General features: G+C 42.5%; 1 protein-coding gene across 1 annotated transcript in view; it reads right to left on the reverse strand.

Moving 5' to 3' along the window:
- Positions 1-16,569, reverse strand: part of KLHL31 (kelch like family member 31) — an 86,911-nt gene that overhangs the window by 38,862 nt on the left and 31,480 nt on the right. The window contains exon 4 of the mRNA XM_049653842.1: positions 6,121-6,226. The gene's annotated coding sequence lies outside the window, so the exon portion shown is untranslated. The remainder of the gene's footprint in view (positions 1-6,120; positions 6,227-16,569) is intronic.

Below are 16,569 nucleotides of genomic sequence, written 5' to 3' on the forward strand. Positions count from 1 at the left end.
CAGAAGGTCAGATTCAGATGATAAACCAGTAGGTTGTAAATAGCTCCATAAAGGTCATTGAATCCAAACTGATCTAGAGTGAAGGATTAAGATAAAGGAACAGAAAGGCAAATGTAGATTCATGCAAAGAATTAACAACATAAATATTCAGGGGGATAAAGAATGGAAAGAACTTGCAGTGGTCATTGTTCTCAGGTAAAATGCCAGGTTGGTCACCTCTATTGCTACGGCTGTGACCCTACTGTACTACTTATGCCACTGTAACATCCAGAAGATGGGACTTGATGAGTCATGCACACTTCCAGAGTGTTTGGTCAGGGAAACCCTGGGAGTACTAGGATGGTGAATACTGTCAGCACCAAAAGGACAAGAGATGATCTTTCGTCAGATGAGATAAAGAAAGGACATTCAGAGACACAGAATATGGAAGCAATTATCTGCCCTCCTAGGAGAGGATGCTGTAATCAAGTACAACAAGCATTTGGGTGAACTCCTGCATCTAGGCTTGGAGGGAGTTGATGCCACCTGGCAGATGGGTGGGAGAACTTTCATTAGTCCCAGGTGTTCTTCGAGGGCCACACATCCAGAGCATTATAGTTGTTTTTTTTTTTTTTTAATTTTTTTAAATGTTTATTTATTTTTGAGAGAGAGAGAGAGAGAGAGTGAGAGCAGGGGAGGGAGACACACAGCAGAGAGAGGGGGAGACACAGAATCTGAAGCAGGCTCCAGGCTCTGAGCTGTCAGCACACAGCCTGACATGAGGCTCGAACCCATGAACTGTGAGATTATGACCTGAGCTGAAATTGTACCCTTAACCGAATGAGCCACACAGGAGCCCTGGGAGCCTTTTAGCTTTAAGGCAAGAGTGGGACCAATATTTCCAGTCCATTTGTGAATGATCCCAGAGAAAGAAGCAGAGGAGAGGAAGATACCACTTTTTATCCACCCTAGAGGAGGCCCTAAAGCCTCATTAGTATCTCAACTGTTTGGTCTAAATTGAAGGGTGTAAATACAGTGTTCTTTTTAAACCTAAAGTTAAATTTGATTGATTGATGAATTAATTGATTGATCAGTGGTCACTGGGAACTTAAACATGAATATTATATGATCAAAGCCCTTAAGGAGGTTAGAGTTTAAAAGGGGAATACAAATATCTATGATACTGTGTGATAAGGGCAACAATAAAGCAAGTACAAGATATAAGGAATCTTCTGGGCTTTGCATTGGACAAAATGTCCTTGGGAGGTCCTTTCCCTGCAAGCCAGTATGGGCTCAGCTCCAACTCCAGTGATTCTAAATGAGTCTAAAGATAACAGATTATCTCACATCTGGAACTGTGCCCACTGTCTGAAATTTCCCAGTGGCCACCAATAAGGTCTGGTCCCTACAGGCCCATTAGTTATTATCTATCCTACATTGCTACTTCTGGAACAGACACCAGACATGTAGTATTAGAAACAGTACCACAGGGCTTTGTCCCAAACAATCTTTGAAATAGGCCTGTTTCCACTCTGGCTCATGCTGGGGAAGCAGCACCTTTGCTTCCTGATTTCTGTCACATGTCTTCCTGCAGTTTTGTCTCCTAAGACCAGCTGGTGGAAGAGCTCAAAGTGCAAGGAGCCAGTCATGAGGGACCTGGAGCTCAAGAAATGAGCAGTAAACACTTAGCACATCATAAACATGGATAATTTAACAAGACATACAGATAGATGGCCCCGGTGGACTTATACTGGATTAGTAGACTGCCTCTTGCTCTTAGTGGTTCTTTCCGTGCTGGTTTTTGGGGAAAAAGTATAAAAGACATTCTGTTAGGAAGATGAGAAAAAAAAATGCTTCTGTTTTAGACAAAGCTTGTGAGGGTTCAAGGATCACCCATCTATTGGCCAAAATGAGTTTCAGTGGCTTAAAAATGAGAAAGATAAGTACAGGCATTTTTGCCTTCTCATTGTACTTAAAGGCAGATTTTACAAGTCTTTCTTCTCCACCTGAAAACAGGACTTGAGAAATAGTAAAAAGAGATACTGGATATGACTAGAGTTTCAGCATCCTAAAGATGAATATTGTTCTTAGAAGTAAATGCTTGGTTCCAGAAGCTTTCTGAATACCATGTAGCGCTGAAGAAACTATCACTGCTGGCTCAGACCTTGATAAGATAATAACATATATTAGATGTTTTCCCTAGTCAGACACACTTCTAAGTGTCATATATATATGTGTGTGTGTGTGTGTGTGTGTGTGTGTATGTGTATATATATATGTATATGTATATATATACACACACACACATATACACAATTTATATATGTATATATACACACTATATATTCTAATATGTGATAGATAGATAGATACAGATATACTAATTTATTCTCTTAGGACATAAGGGATTAGCAGACCTTTCAAGTCCTGGTATGTTCTAAGACAAGTTAACCCAGAAACTGTCACGGAAAAACAGATTCAGCAAAAAGGGACCAGCCAACACGTTACGCAGAAGTCCCCGTGGCTTAGTGGCAGGGATTGGACATTGTGCCCTTAGGGGAAAAACGATGAGATCAGAGCAGACTGGGAGAGATCAGGTCTGGCACTTGTGCAGCAGGCCTGGATTCAAAGATGATCTGATGGGAAGCTGGGCAGACAGTTGGGCCGAGGCATTCATCCATAGGGGCCGGCCAGAGAGGCACAGTTTGGATTGAGAATGTGGGTGCACCAGATCAAAGCAGCAGGCCTGAGGAAGGGGTGCTGGGGCCTAGAGAGAAACCTCAGCCCCTGGGATAAAGTGGCAGTTGCTTTTTATAGAGCACTGGTGTATGGGGTGCTCTGGGAGAACCCTGTGAAGGGTGAGGGGTCTCCAGCACTATTTGGGCATACCCTCCCATGGTTTGGTGACCCAGGCAGAAAAAGGGACAAAGTACAAGAATAACAACAGCAGGGAGAAGTTGTGCTAGATTTCATCCCAACACCAAAATGTAGTTACAAACAAGTAGAAGAAGATTTTTACACCCTACTCTGAGCCCTAGAAGGCTATACTGGACTGGGATTCATTCTCCTTTACCATCAGGTCTAGGATTCTTTTTTTTTTTTTAATAAAAAAAATGTTTATTTATTTTTGAGAGAGAGAGATAGAGAGCAAGCAAGGAAGGGGCAGAGAGAGGGCGACACAGAATCTGAAGTAAGCTCCAGGCTCTGAGCTGTCAGCACAGAGCCCAACACGGGGCTCAAACCCACAAACCATGAGATCGTGACCTGAGCTGAAGTTAGATGTTTAACTGCCTGAGCCACCCAGGCGCCCCAGGTCTAGGATTCTGACTGTTAATAATACTGACTTTGGGGTCTCCATTCTTAGGATTACTCAGGGTTTGTTGTTTAAATCCTACTTGGCTTGTACTAATAGGCACTAATGCCAAGCTTTTACCACTAAATTCATAGGCTTGTCAAATAAATGGTAATATCAAGAGATCTGCTGCAAGTTACTACTTGTAACCCATGTGTAATCCATTCTTGCTTGGTGTCTTAAGGTATTCTTTAGTTCCTAATCCCTAAACCTAAATAAAGAGTTGGCAACCTTTTTCTTTTAAGACCAGTGGTAAATACTTTAGGCCTTGCTGGCAATATTCATTTCTGCCACTGTGGTGGGAATCTGTGATAGACAGTAAGACAAATAGGTATGGCTGTGTTCCAGTAAAACTTTATTGACAAAACAGGCAGCAATCAGATTTGGCATGTGGACCACCGCTGCTGATCCACGATAGAAATGAACAGACAAACAGATATATACATTTTATACTCTCCATGAGCAATTTTTAAATTCTAATTGTTTTTTTTTCCTAAAGGATGGGGGGTAGGAGGAACCATTTTACCTGTGTGTCTCTGTCATTTACCTTCTAGCTTCCATTTGTAACTCTGGAAGCGAATAGCCTCAAACCAAACTTCCTGTCTGCTTTTAAGATACAGAAGCGGCTGGAACGTGTTATTGCGGGTTTTTTATTTTAAGGACCGAGATCCTGTTTGCTACTTTTTCCTCCCATCTAGTGAAGTTCTTCATACACAGACGGCCTCTGCTAAGAGTTGAGTAGTGTCTCTTACGTGGCCACTACTCTTTCTTTCTCCCATTTCACTGGCAACAATGACCATTTAATTTGGCCTTCTTTGGCACTGCTTATCCAAATAGTTAATGTATTCAAAGATGAGGCAAATGCAGTTTCTTTCAAAATGCAGGAAAATACCAAACGCAGAACTTGAGTGAGAAACTACTAGAAGAGACTGATCCTGGCCAAAATCAAGTCCAAAGGTTAAACATGTTTGCCCTCCTTATCTAAGGAATGAAAATGCTCAGATGCAGGGCAGAACCTGATAAACACCAAATTGTCTTCAACAATTAGCAACTTCCGTCACCTGTTATTGCTTGGCTAGTGTCTTCCCAAAAGATATAGGGAAATGCTAATTTAGCCCTTGGGGCTGTGAATGTCACCTTATTTGGAAATAGGGTCTTTGCAGATGTAATCAAGTTAAGGTGAAGTCATTAGGGTAGATCCTAATCTAATATGACTGGTATTTTCATAAGGTGACAGAAATCTGGACACAGACACACACACAGAGGAGAATGCCATGTAAAGACAGAGATGTGCAGGGAGAAGGAGGCCACATGACAATGGAAGCAAAGATGGGAATGAGGTAGCCACAAGGCAAGAAATATCAGAGATGGCTGATAACTTTCAGGAGCCAGGGGAGAAGCATGGCACAGGCTCGCTCTCAGGCCTCCAAAACCTTGCTGGCACTTTGATTTTGGACTTCTAAGCCTCCAGAACCATGAAAGCACAAACAGCTATTGTTTTAAGTTATTCAGTCTGTGGTAATTTGTGGCAGTCCTAGGAAACTAAGATACCAACTATGGGCTGACACAGAATAATTCAAATAAATTTCATAGAGCGTTCCCCTCTCCTCTTGTTAAATGTCCTGCTCACTGTCTAGATACCTCAGTAACGGAGTCAGCTCAGTAATTCTGCCATCAGATGCACAGGCCACATTTGATTTTGATTTATCTTTCAGATAACCCGGGACTTTCAAAGTTAAATGGAAATGATCATTTTAATACTTTGCCTGATGTGGATTCAGAGCCAGGCCAAAGGCAGTTTGGCAACCTGTCAGCAACTGATAGTATGACTGAAAAACCTGATATGTCAGCTATTGTTCTACTGTATTAGCTTCTTTGGGTCCTATGAACTCATGAAATATAACAAAGCGCTGTATTGTCTAAACTCTTCTGAATATATGGCTAGCGGTCACATAACTCCTTTTGTCTTAGTCTACGCCTGTCAAAGAGGAATTCTCTGGTGTCTTTGTTTTCCTTTAGAGCTTTCCCCTCTAATTTGATCTGTACTTGATGACATGGTCATAAAGAACACCATGTACCTGGTAGAGCAGAATCGCACGTAAGCATTGTTAGAGTCAAAGGAAGGAAATTTCCCAGGGAGAAGAATTCTAAGAGCTAACGTTTATTGATTCCTGTGTGCCAAACTCTTCTTCAGATGCTTGACAGCAGATACCATTTTTATTGTTACAAGGACCCTATTGGGCAGGTGTTATTTCTTTCCTCCCTTTACAGCAAACAAACCAATTGATGGCAGTGATGAGTAGAAGTCACCAGAGGTCACGGGGCTGATGAGCACCAGGGCTAAGATTATGAACCCAGGTGGTCTGGATGCAAAGTCTTTTCCTTAACCATTACTCCGTTGGCTTTCTACCTGGGAAATACTCCCATCCTGGATCTGAACCTTGGCATGTTTTCCTCACTGAAAAGCATTGTTTTTATGGCCTTTTCAGCTAATGGAAATTTTGGATCTATGTGTTTGCCCAAGGTTGTAGGATCATCTCTGCAGGAAGGGGATGGAATGAGCCCCTGAAGTCCAGCTCTGGAGTATTTGTGATTGTTGATGCTACAGAGGCCTCTTGATCTTTGAATGATCTGGGCCACAGGGGCACCGTTTTTAAGCAGTCACATTTTCTCCAACTAGACCCACTAACCAGAAATATCACCACATTTTCAAAATGAAATGTTTTGTTTTCGTATCATGTTATTATACAATAAAATTAGTGCCAGTGATTGACTGCAGGTCTACTTACCTCCTTACACAGCACACATCTGGGATGAGACATCAGAGATCCAGGGAAGAGAGGGCCAGAGTCCAGTGCCTCTTTTGGGAGGGCTCCTATAGGCCAGCGTCTCCTACTGTTGAAGTGGTCAAGAGGGAAATGGATTAGGGAAAGGATGGGTCAGGATTGCTTCTAGGATAGGAGTTTAATCCCATCGTCCCCAAAACCCCCTGCCCACAAAAATTTTTTTATTAAAACTCTTTTGACTATTCTAAAGTGACTTTCCTAGCTAACCTAATCTATTTATACACATAATTGAAAATCAATGTTATGCCCAACTGAATCATAAAGAAAGAACAAAAGGAAAGTAAATGGAAAGTAAATAGTATGATACTTCTAGCTCAGGACCAACTATAGCAAAGTCATAATGATGTAGTCAAATGTTTGCACCCATATGTGGAATCTGCAAATGTGAGTATGTGCTGATACAGGGTGTGGTGTGAGTCACCTATCGAGAGTAGCCTTACCTCAGGAGATGAGATTTTTCCAGTGGTGAGTAATCTAAGTAAAGTTATTAGCAAAACAGCATATAAGCTCCCCCTGATTAAAAAAAATTGTCAACAAAGCAACATATAATTTTCCCTCCAATTTAGTGGCATTGCGGGGATATTCAGCCTATATCAAAACCCAGAGAAAACACTGTGTGAATGTGGGAAATAGACTGGGGTCCCGACTTTGTCACCTACGTGAATTAATTCAATGGTTAAGCAGGATGTGGGACTATCTAGTTGTGGGACCATCCACAGTTCCATGATATCCACCATACCCAAACTTCAACTGTTGGGACATACAACCGCCCCTTTAAATTTCCACACCTCCAGGCGCTGGATCACTCCAACTGGCAGCCACTAGGTTAGGGCTTCCTTATTTCCAAATCTCTTTTGTCCCCTTGTCCTCTCCTGTCTCTGCCTTCCTCTCTTCTCCCTTCTCTTTTCCTCTGCTGCCACTCCTGTTCATCTCCCGTGTTCCCTTGCCTTTCCCCTCCTTGCTCTGCTTTTCCCATCTCCTCCTCCTTCGCACTTTCATCAGGGAGGAGGTGGTGGCCCTCTTGTAAGAGCAGAGTTGAGGGGTTCCTGTCTCTTGTGGAGAGTATATCTCATAAGACTGCCTGCAGCTATTTTCCCAGCCCTGAACATCCTCACACTGCATTTTCTCTGTCTCTCTCTCCAAATTTCGATCTGTAATTTCAACTGTATAGGTCAGAAAAATACAGTCAGAGAAACACTGTGGTATCAGAGCCTTAACTCTTTAATATAATTTTAATATAGACTCTTAAACACCAAATAATGGCTAAAGTATACATACATTATTGCCTTTAAGTTTCATCTTATCCCCATTTTACAGATGAGGGACAGAGACACAGAAATTAAATGACAGGCCCAGCCTACAGAGTTCATAAACAGCAGAGCTGGGATGTTGTGTTAACTCGGCAAGGGGTGTCATGACAGCAGTTCCTATCCCCAGAGAACTGGCTACCTAGCGCACAGGAAAAACCTGAAAATGAATAGGTGAAAATTTGACAGCTAATATTTATTGGGTATTGTCATGTGTCATTAAGTGTGTTCTACACACATTATCTTATTAATTTTTTTAAATGTTTATTTATTGATTTTGAGAGAGAGAGAGAGAGAGAGAGCATGTGGGGAGGGGCAGAGAGAGAGGGGAGAGAGAGAGTCCCAAGCAGACTCCATGCTGTCATCATGGAGCCTGACTCAGGCCTGAACCGACAAACTGTGAGATCATGACTTGAGCCTAAATCAAGAGTCAGATGCTTACTGAATGAGCCACCCAGGTGCCCCTCTTATTAATCTTTTTAATAAACCTGTAATGCCCATGATTTTGTTGTTGTTGCTGTTTGTTTGTTTTTTAGTGTCACCATGCACTTGCAGGTAAGGGACCACAGGTAGAGAGGCTGCTAGTAAGTACTTGGTCTGGGATTCAGACACAGACTGCCTGGGGAGCCTGGGTTCTCACCCACTGGTCTAAGCACTGGGATTTCAAGAGAGGGAAATGTTTCTGGCAGCTGGGATCAGGGAGCGGCATTGCAGCTGAGCTTAGGGTTGGGGTAAATTTCCACAGGTGGAGAGGGGGAGGCATATTCCGTGCCTGGAATGGGTGGAGCCTGGGGGACAAGGAGAGGTAGTCACATAGTGCTTTCTCCTTTTACATTAAAAACTGTTTTTTAATTAAAAAAATTTTTTTTACATCTATTTATTTTTGAGAGACAGAGAGAGACAAAGCGCAAGCAGGGGAGGGGCAGAGAGAGGGAGACAGACAGGCTGTTGGCTGTCGAAGCAGGCTGCTGGCTCTGAGCTGTCAGCACAGACTGTGACATAGGGCTCGAACCCTGAACCATGAGATCATGACTTGAGCCAAAGTCAGACACTCAAACGACTGAGCCACCCAGGCACCCCTCCTTTTACATTTTAAAGGCATGCTTTGTTTGTTTGTTTTCTAAATGTTCATTTATTTTGAGAGAGAGAGAGAGAGCATGAGTTGAGGGGGACAGAGAGAGAGAGAGAGACAGACAGACAGAATCTCAAGAGGGCTATGTCTTGACAGCCCCCACTGAGGGCTCACGTTCCATGAGATCATGACCTGAGATGAAACCAAGAACCTGATGCTTAAAGGACTGACTCACCCAGACGCCCCTGTTTGTTTGTTTGTTTTTAATTCCAGTTGAATATTGAAGAGAATGAGCCTTACTATTGAACATCTGTAATTAGAACAAATACATCTTTATCTGTTCTGGGTGACTATTGAAATAGTTTGTGAGAGGGGCACCTGGGTAGCTCAGTCTTTTAAGTGTCTGACTCTTGATTTCGGCTCAGGTCATGATCTCGTAGTTTATGAGTTTGAGCCCCCCATCAGGCTCCACACTGTTAGTGTGCTTGGGATTCTCTCTCTCTCTGCCCCTACCAAACTCATGTGCTCTCTCTCTTTCTTAAAATAAATAAATAAATTTAAAAGAAAAAACACTTATTTTTAAAAAATGAAATAGTTTGTGAGAAAGCACCATGGTCATTCCTGCCTGGCGCTCTGTGCACTCTGTGTACCAGGAAATGGTCTGAAGGCAAGGGCCGGAGCTCCAGTCCTCACTCTGCCTGTCAATCTTGGGCCTTCTACCTGATCCTCCCCATTCTTCCACAAGTGTGGGGTAATGACACAGGCCATGGTTATCCTGGAAAGACCCTGGAAGGCCTAAGGAGGGAACAGGGGTGCCCAGCTTCAGAGGTGAGGTGCTACGAAACTCTAAGGCATCAAACATTTTTATTAGTCTGCTTAATCTGTCCTTTTAATATGTGGTAGTAATTAACATTGGCCCTGGGCAACTCAGAACAGGAATGTTGCGACCTCAGTTAATTTGTAGAGTGCCCTGGTGTTTGCACATACATGCTCTAATTCAATCTTTACTAATTTTCCTATGAAGGAAGCAGGATGATTATGATCAACTGCCATTTTTACAAAAACTGAGACCCAAACCATTTGTTTAGCAAATGTGAGATCTGGGTATAAAATTCCAGGCTTCCGACTCGCAGTTTAGACTACTTTCCAAGGACCATAGAAGAGGCTTTCTGCGGACAACCCTTGCTAAATTTCTTGGCAAAATTCAAGACAGGCAAGAGCACAGACTTGCTAATGCTGTTTGCACATAGTACATAACCCACAGTGACACTGAATTTCTAAATCTTTTTAAAAATTCAGCTCCAAGTTTGCCCCTCTTGCTTTAACCCCTCCAGATAGAATCTGCCACTCCTGCAGCAATCCCGTGAGGCTGCCCACCTGCCCCTGTAATTACACGTACTGCGTTGTACAACAATAATTCGTTTACATGTCTGTCCCCTCCACCTCTTCCCCTTGTCTCCCCACCCCCCGGGGACAGTGACACAGGGCCAGCCATCTTGGGTCTCCAGTACCCAGCAGGTTGCTAGATGTAATAAATGCCCAAGAAGGATCTTTATGTTTTTCATAAAAGGAAAAACTTAATTCGACTGCATAAAATTCAGAAATATTTGAACAGTAAGGAATATCAAAAATGAAATAAAGTTAAAAAGAAATCGAAAAATAAGAAATGGCTACAAAATATCAAATCCTCTAATCTATGAATTAATAATAAAAATATTACTAAGTTCAGCTAGGGATGATGCTGCCATTTGGGGCTGTGTGTATGTGTTGTTTTAAATACCAGTCAAAACATTTTGAGGTAATACTTTTACTGATTTCTAAAAAATTTTAATGTTGATTTATTTACTTTGAAAGAGAAAGAGCATACACATATGTGAGGGAAGGGCAGAGAGAAAGAGAGAAAGAGAAAGAGAAGGAGAGAGAATCCCAAGCAGGCTCCACACCACCAACACAGAGCCCAGCTCAGGGATCAAACTCTCAAACCGTGAGATCATGACCTGAGCTGAAATCAAGAGTCAGATGCTTAACCGACTGAGCCACCCAGGTGCCCGGGGACTTTTACTGATTTCTAGTAGCAGCTCAGAGGGCATAGAAATGGTCTTTACTCTTCTAAATGTCTCCATTTGGTCATGTCAAGGTTCAATGATAATTTAAGTAATAATGGACCTTTTTCTTGAAGCAAAATGCAATATATCATCTATATTCTATAGGGCCTACTGAAGTGGAAACGACGTACCTACAAGAATTACAGAACAATCATCTATATTAGAAAAACACTACCTTAGGAATTATCATTCTATCAGACCTTACTAACAGCACATGTTTCATCAATTAAGTAATAGTAGTTGAACTAAAAAGAGATGTCTCAAAATGACTTCTAAAGTCTTTATTTTTTTAATGTTTGTTTATTTTTGAGAGAGAGAAGAGCATGAGCAGGGTGGAGGCAGAGATAGAGGGAGAGAGAGGGTACGAAGTAGGCTCTGTGGCACAGCACAGAGTCCTATGTGGGGCTCAAACTCACGAAATGTGAGATCGTGACCTGAACTGAAGTCAGACACTTAACCAACCGAGCCACCCAGGTGTCCCTCAAAATGACTTTTAAAGAGAGAGGATGCAGGAAAATCACTCGGTTGTTGTGGATACACAGAGACTGGGGGCTTTGAAAGTTGAATCAGACCAGCATGTGACCCTGGATTCCAGAGACATCACAGCTTAACCCTCCCTTTCCCCTGGGGACCTGATGACCCAGGGGATGCCCCAATTCTCTTGGGCCTGTGCCCAGGGCTGTTTGTTGAATAATAGGGGCTTTAGTTTTCTACTGTCGCTGGACAAATCACCCCAACTCAGTGCCTTAAAGCAACACACATTTATTGCCTTTTATTCTGCAGGTTGCAAGTGTGGGTTAGCTTGCTGGTTTCTCAGCTCCAGGTTTCACAGGCTGTCATCAAGGTGTTGACAGGACACATTCTTCTGGAGAGGCTCATTCCACGCTCATTCTGGTTGTTATTGGCAAAATCCAGTGCTTTGCAGCTGTAGGACTAAGGTCCTCATCTCCTCGCTAACTGACAGCTGGGGGCTGGCTGTAGCTTCTAGAGGCTTCTCTTCAATCTCTGCACGCGGACACCTATGCCTCAGTGGCAGCAATAGTGCAGTCAATCCTTCTCACACTTGGAAGCTCCTTTCTCTGCTGCTGCATCTCTGACTCCAGCTGGAAGTGGAGTCTCATGTTAAGGTCTCAAGCGATTAGATTGGATCCAGTTGGTTAATCCAGGCTTGTCTCCTCACCTCATGAGTCATAGCCTTAATTACATCTGTAAAGCCCCTTTCGCCATGGAACAGAACATACGTACAGGATCCAGACATTTGCGTGTGGGTGTGGACATTAACCAGCCCCGCATAAGACCCCGTGGGAAAACTAGAATTTAAACTGTGCTTCAGCCAACTTTTGGGTGTTTAGCCATTTCCTGGTCCTGGCTTGTTGAGCTTTCTCTCAGTTGGCAACCAACCTTCTCGAGCTTCTTTTCCCATAGGAGATAATCAGTCCAGCTTGCAAAGAAGGAAGCTGTGCACTGCCATTCTTCCCCCAGGTCTCCAGCCATCTTCTGGGTGGGAGCTGTGTTTCCAGTTTATAGTGCTGATGCTTTCCTACATTTTAACAAGTTTTTTTTTCTCAACTTCTAAGGTAAATTACCTCCCCGACTGGTTTTCTGCAAAGTTTCATAATATGTTCTTGACACAGTTCAGGCAGTATTTGATGTTTCAATGGAAGCTCTTAAATCTCCCCATCAGGCTGTGAATTTTCAGCCACTAAAGATGGTTGTTTGGATTAGAAACTTTTTGTGACCTGTAAGCTCTTCATTTGATTTTATTCAAAAAACTTTTTTTAATTTTATAGTTTTTTTAATTAAAAATTTTTTTAAGTATTTATTTTTTGAGAGAGACAGAGACAGTGCAAGTGGGGGAGGGGCAGAGAGAGCAAGTGCTGCACTGTCAGCATAGAGCCCGATGCAGGGCTTGAACCCATGAAACCTTGAGATCATGACCTGAGCTGAAACCAAGAGTCAGACACTTAACAGACTGAGCCACCTAGGCACCCCAATATTATTTTAAAAACTTTTAAAATTCCTTGTTTCTTTCCTTGAAATCTTCTAAGGAAACATTTAAGTTAGCGGCATCAATGAGTTTCTTCAAATTGACTTGTGGCTGACCATTTAGGCAGCCATGTCCAGTTCTCTTTTTTCTACAAGCTGCCATCATCCACGTGGCCATCTCTAAATGGAGCAGGCGAGTGGATCATCTCCAGCACGGTTTCAGTCAGAGATTTCAATGGGCCCCCTTTATCCTGTATGGCCTGTTTTATTCACGTGGCTTAAATTTTCAAGTATTTCTCCCCCTACTTTTCATCTATCATATCACCTCTTGGGATGAGCGTTTTCATCCAAGCCACCCATTATTTTCCTCAGAAGTTGTTCTACATTCTTCTGAGATTCCTTTAAGACATTTTTTTAAATGTTTATTTATTTTTGAGAGAGAGAAGGCGAGAGAGGTGGGGCCGGGGAGAGGATCCAAAGTGGGTGCCATGCTGACAGTGGACAGCCGAATGCTGGGCTTGAACTTATGAACTCCGAGATCATGACCTGAAGTCAGATGCTTAACCGACCAAGCCACCAGGGCGCCCCACCTTTAAAGACACTTTTGATGTAGGGACAGGAGCCAAGATGGCAAAACAGCATGGAAGTTTTTTTTGTGTCTCGCATCCATGAAATACAGCCAGGTCAACACTAAACCATGCTGCACACCTAGAAAACTGATTTGAGGATTAACACAACAATCTGCACAACCTGAACCACAGAACTCAGCAGGTACGTGGTACAGAGAGGTGAACTGGGGGAGACAGAAGCCGCAGAGGGCAGGGAACTGTTTTTGCTTGCAGGGAGAGGACAGAGATGGGAGGAGAGTACGGGAAAAGCACCACACCCCAAAAGCAGCTGGAGAGAAAGTGGAGAAGTGGAAACAGCTGCAGGGAATGAACAAAACAGGGAGAAAGGAGAAAGGAGAGGGTTTAAATTCCATTAAGACTCTATAAACAGGGGAGTGCAGAGTCTGAGGCTCTGCAGCTCGGTACCTGGTGGTGCTCTGGTGGGAAGGGCGAATCCCCAGGAGCAGAGAGCAAGGTCCTCAGGTCCTTGGGCCACATGTGGAGAGGTGGTTCCCTTGCTGGGAGCTGCAGAGTCTGTGTGGCCCCCCACCCCCAAAAGGAAAAGGCCCCAGTGGACCTGGGAGAACAACCACATCCACTAGTGCTGGAACAAGGTCGTTGAGGGTGAAGCCTGGAGCCAGGTGTGTGTTGTGATTTTCCATAATCCCTGAAATGTTGCTGCTGCACGATCGCGTGAACTTTTTCTGGGGCAGCCTGGCACTCAGCTGCAGTCTCTGGGTACCGGCAGCAGCACAGTCATGCAAATGTTCCTGGGTGCGGCCGGCACCCACCCATTGCTCAGTGAGACGATTCCCCAGAAGGTCTGAGCTGGTCAAAGCCGCAGTCCTTCACAAGCGAGGGGCTGGGAAACACAGCCGCATCTGAGACAAAACTCGGGAGGGAGGTGCTACCTGGGGCTTGGTCACGGACAGCGTCAAAGCGGGAAGTGGGAGGAAGCCAAAGACAAAGGACAGGTGCGCGATTGCTGATCGGTGAGCAGAGTTCCAATACTAGAGACTGGGTAGCTGGGTAACACCATTTTCAACCCTGCGGCCTGTGCACATACACACCTACAAGCACCACAACCATCCACCCCAGTAAGCTAAGCAGCGCCATCTAGTGGAGAATTGAGCCATTACACTAAGCCCTGCCCAACTGGGCCAACCTTGCTCTTCAGGAACACAAGTCTCTCTGCCTGCTTAGTTTATGGACAATAAAGAGCTTCATAGTTTGACTTCTAGGGGAAAATTAAGTAATTTCAATCGTATTTCAGTCTGTTCACTGGTCCATCTATTCAATTTTCTTTTTCTCATAAAGAGAAAAAAATTTTTATTTTCAATTTTTATCAAAAACATTTCTCTTTAATGTTTTCTACTATATTTTTTAGTTTTGCGTAAATTTTTTCAGACTCTACTTCCATCATTTCATTTCATTCTATTTCAGTATATTCATTTTTTCAAATTTTCAAATGATTTCCTTTTTAAAATTTTTCTTCCCCCCTTTTTTTTCTAATCTATGAAGCCCCATTCAACAACTAGATAGAAACATACCTAGGACCTAGCATCATGTATTTGATTTGTGTGTGTGTGTGTGTGTGTGTGTGTATGTATGTGTTGTTTTTAATTTTTTAATTTTAATTTTTTTAATTTTAATTTTTCTAATTTTAATTTTTTTACCTCATTAATTCCTTTTCTCCTTCAAAATGATGAAACAAAGGAATTCACCCCAAAATAAAGACCAGGAAGAAATGAAAGCCAGGAACTTAACCAACACATATACAAGCAAAATGTCTGAACCAGAATTTAGAATCATGACAATAAGAATACTAGCTAGAGTCAAAAATAGATTAGAATCCTTTTCTGTGGAGATAAAAGAAGTAAAAGCTAGTCAGGATGAAATAAAAAGTGCTATAACTGAGCTGCAATCTCGAATGGATGCCATGGCAGCAAAGATGGATGAGGCAGAGCAGAAAATCAGAGATATAGAGGACAAACTTATGGAGAATAATGAAGCAGAAAAAAAGAGGGAGACTAAGGCAAAAGAGCACGATTTAAGAATTAGAGAAATCAGTGATTCATTAAAAAGGAACACCATTAGAATCTTAGGGGTCCCAGAAAGTGAAGAGAGAAAAAAGGGTAGAAGGGTTATGTGAGCAAATCATAGCGGAAAACTTTCCTAACCTGGGGAAAGACAAAGACATCAAAATACAGGAAGCACAGAGGACTCCCATTATATTCAACAAAAATCAACCATCAACAAGGCATATCATCGTCAAATTCACAAAATACTCAGGCAAGGAGAGAATCATGAACAGCAAGGGAAAAAAAGTCCTTAACCTACAAGGGAAGACAGATCAGGTTTGCAGCAGACCTATCCACAGAAACTTGGCAGGCCAGAAAGGAGTGGTGGGATATATTCAGTGTACTGAATCGGAAAGATATGCAGCCAAGAATTCTTTACCCAGCAAGGCTGCCATTCAAAATAGAAGGAGAGATAAAAAGTTTCCCAGAAAAACAAAAATTAAAGGAGTTCACGACCACTAAACCAGTCCTGCAAGAAATTTTAAGGGGGACTCTTTGAGGGGAGAAAAGATGAAAAAGAAAGAAAGAAAGAAAGAAAGAAAGAAAGAAAGAAAGAAAGAAAGAAAGAAAAGAAAGAAAGTCCAAAAGCAACAAAGACTAGAAAGTACCAGAGAACACCACCAGAAACTCCATCTCTACAAGCAACATAATGTCAATAAATTCATATCTTTCAGTACTCACTCTAAACGTCAATGGACTAAATGCTCCAATCAAAAGACACAGGGTAACAGAATGGGTAAGAAAACAAGATCCATCTCTATGTTGTTTACAAGAGACCCACTTTAGACCTAAAGACACATTCAGATTGAAAGTAAGGGGATGCAGAACCATCTATCACACTAATGGTCGACAAAAGAAAGCCGGAGTAGCCATACTTTTATCAGACAATCTAGACTTCAAAATAAAGACTGTACCAAGAGATGAATAAGGGCATTATATCATAATTAAGGGGTCTATCTCCCAAGAAGACCTAACAATTGTAAACATTTATGCTCCAAATGTGGAAGAACCCAAATATATAAATCAGGAAAAAACTGAGAGTTTCCTCCTAAGGTGAGGAACAAGACAGGGATGTCCACTCTAACCACTGTTACTCAACATAGTATTGGAAGTCTTAGCTTCAGCAATCAGACAACATAAAGAAATAAAAGGCATCCAAATCGTCCAGGAGGAGGTCAAACTTTCACTTTGCAGATGACATGATGCTCTATATGGAAAACCCAAAAGATTCCA

This window comes from Panthera uncia, assembly GCF_023721935.1.
Source record: "Panthera uncia isolate 11264 chromosome B2 unlocalized genomic scaffold, Puncia_PCG_1.0 HiC_scaffold_24, whole genome shotgun sequence".
NCBI classification, from domain to species: domain Eukaryota; kingdom Metazoa; phylum Chordata; class Mammalia; order Carnivora; family Felidae; genus Panthera; species Panthera uncia.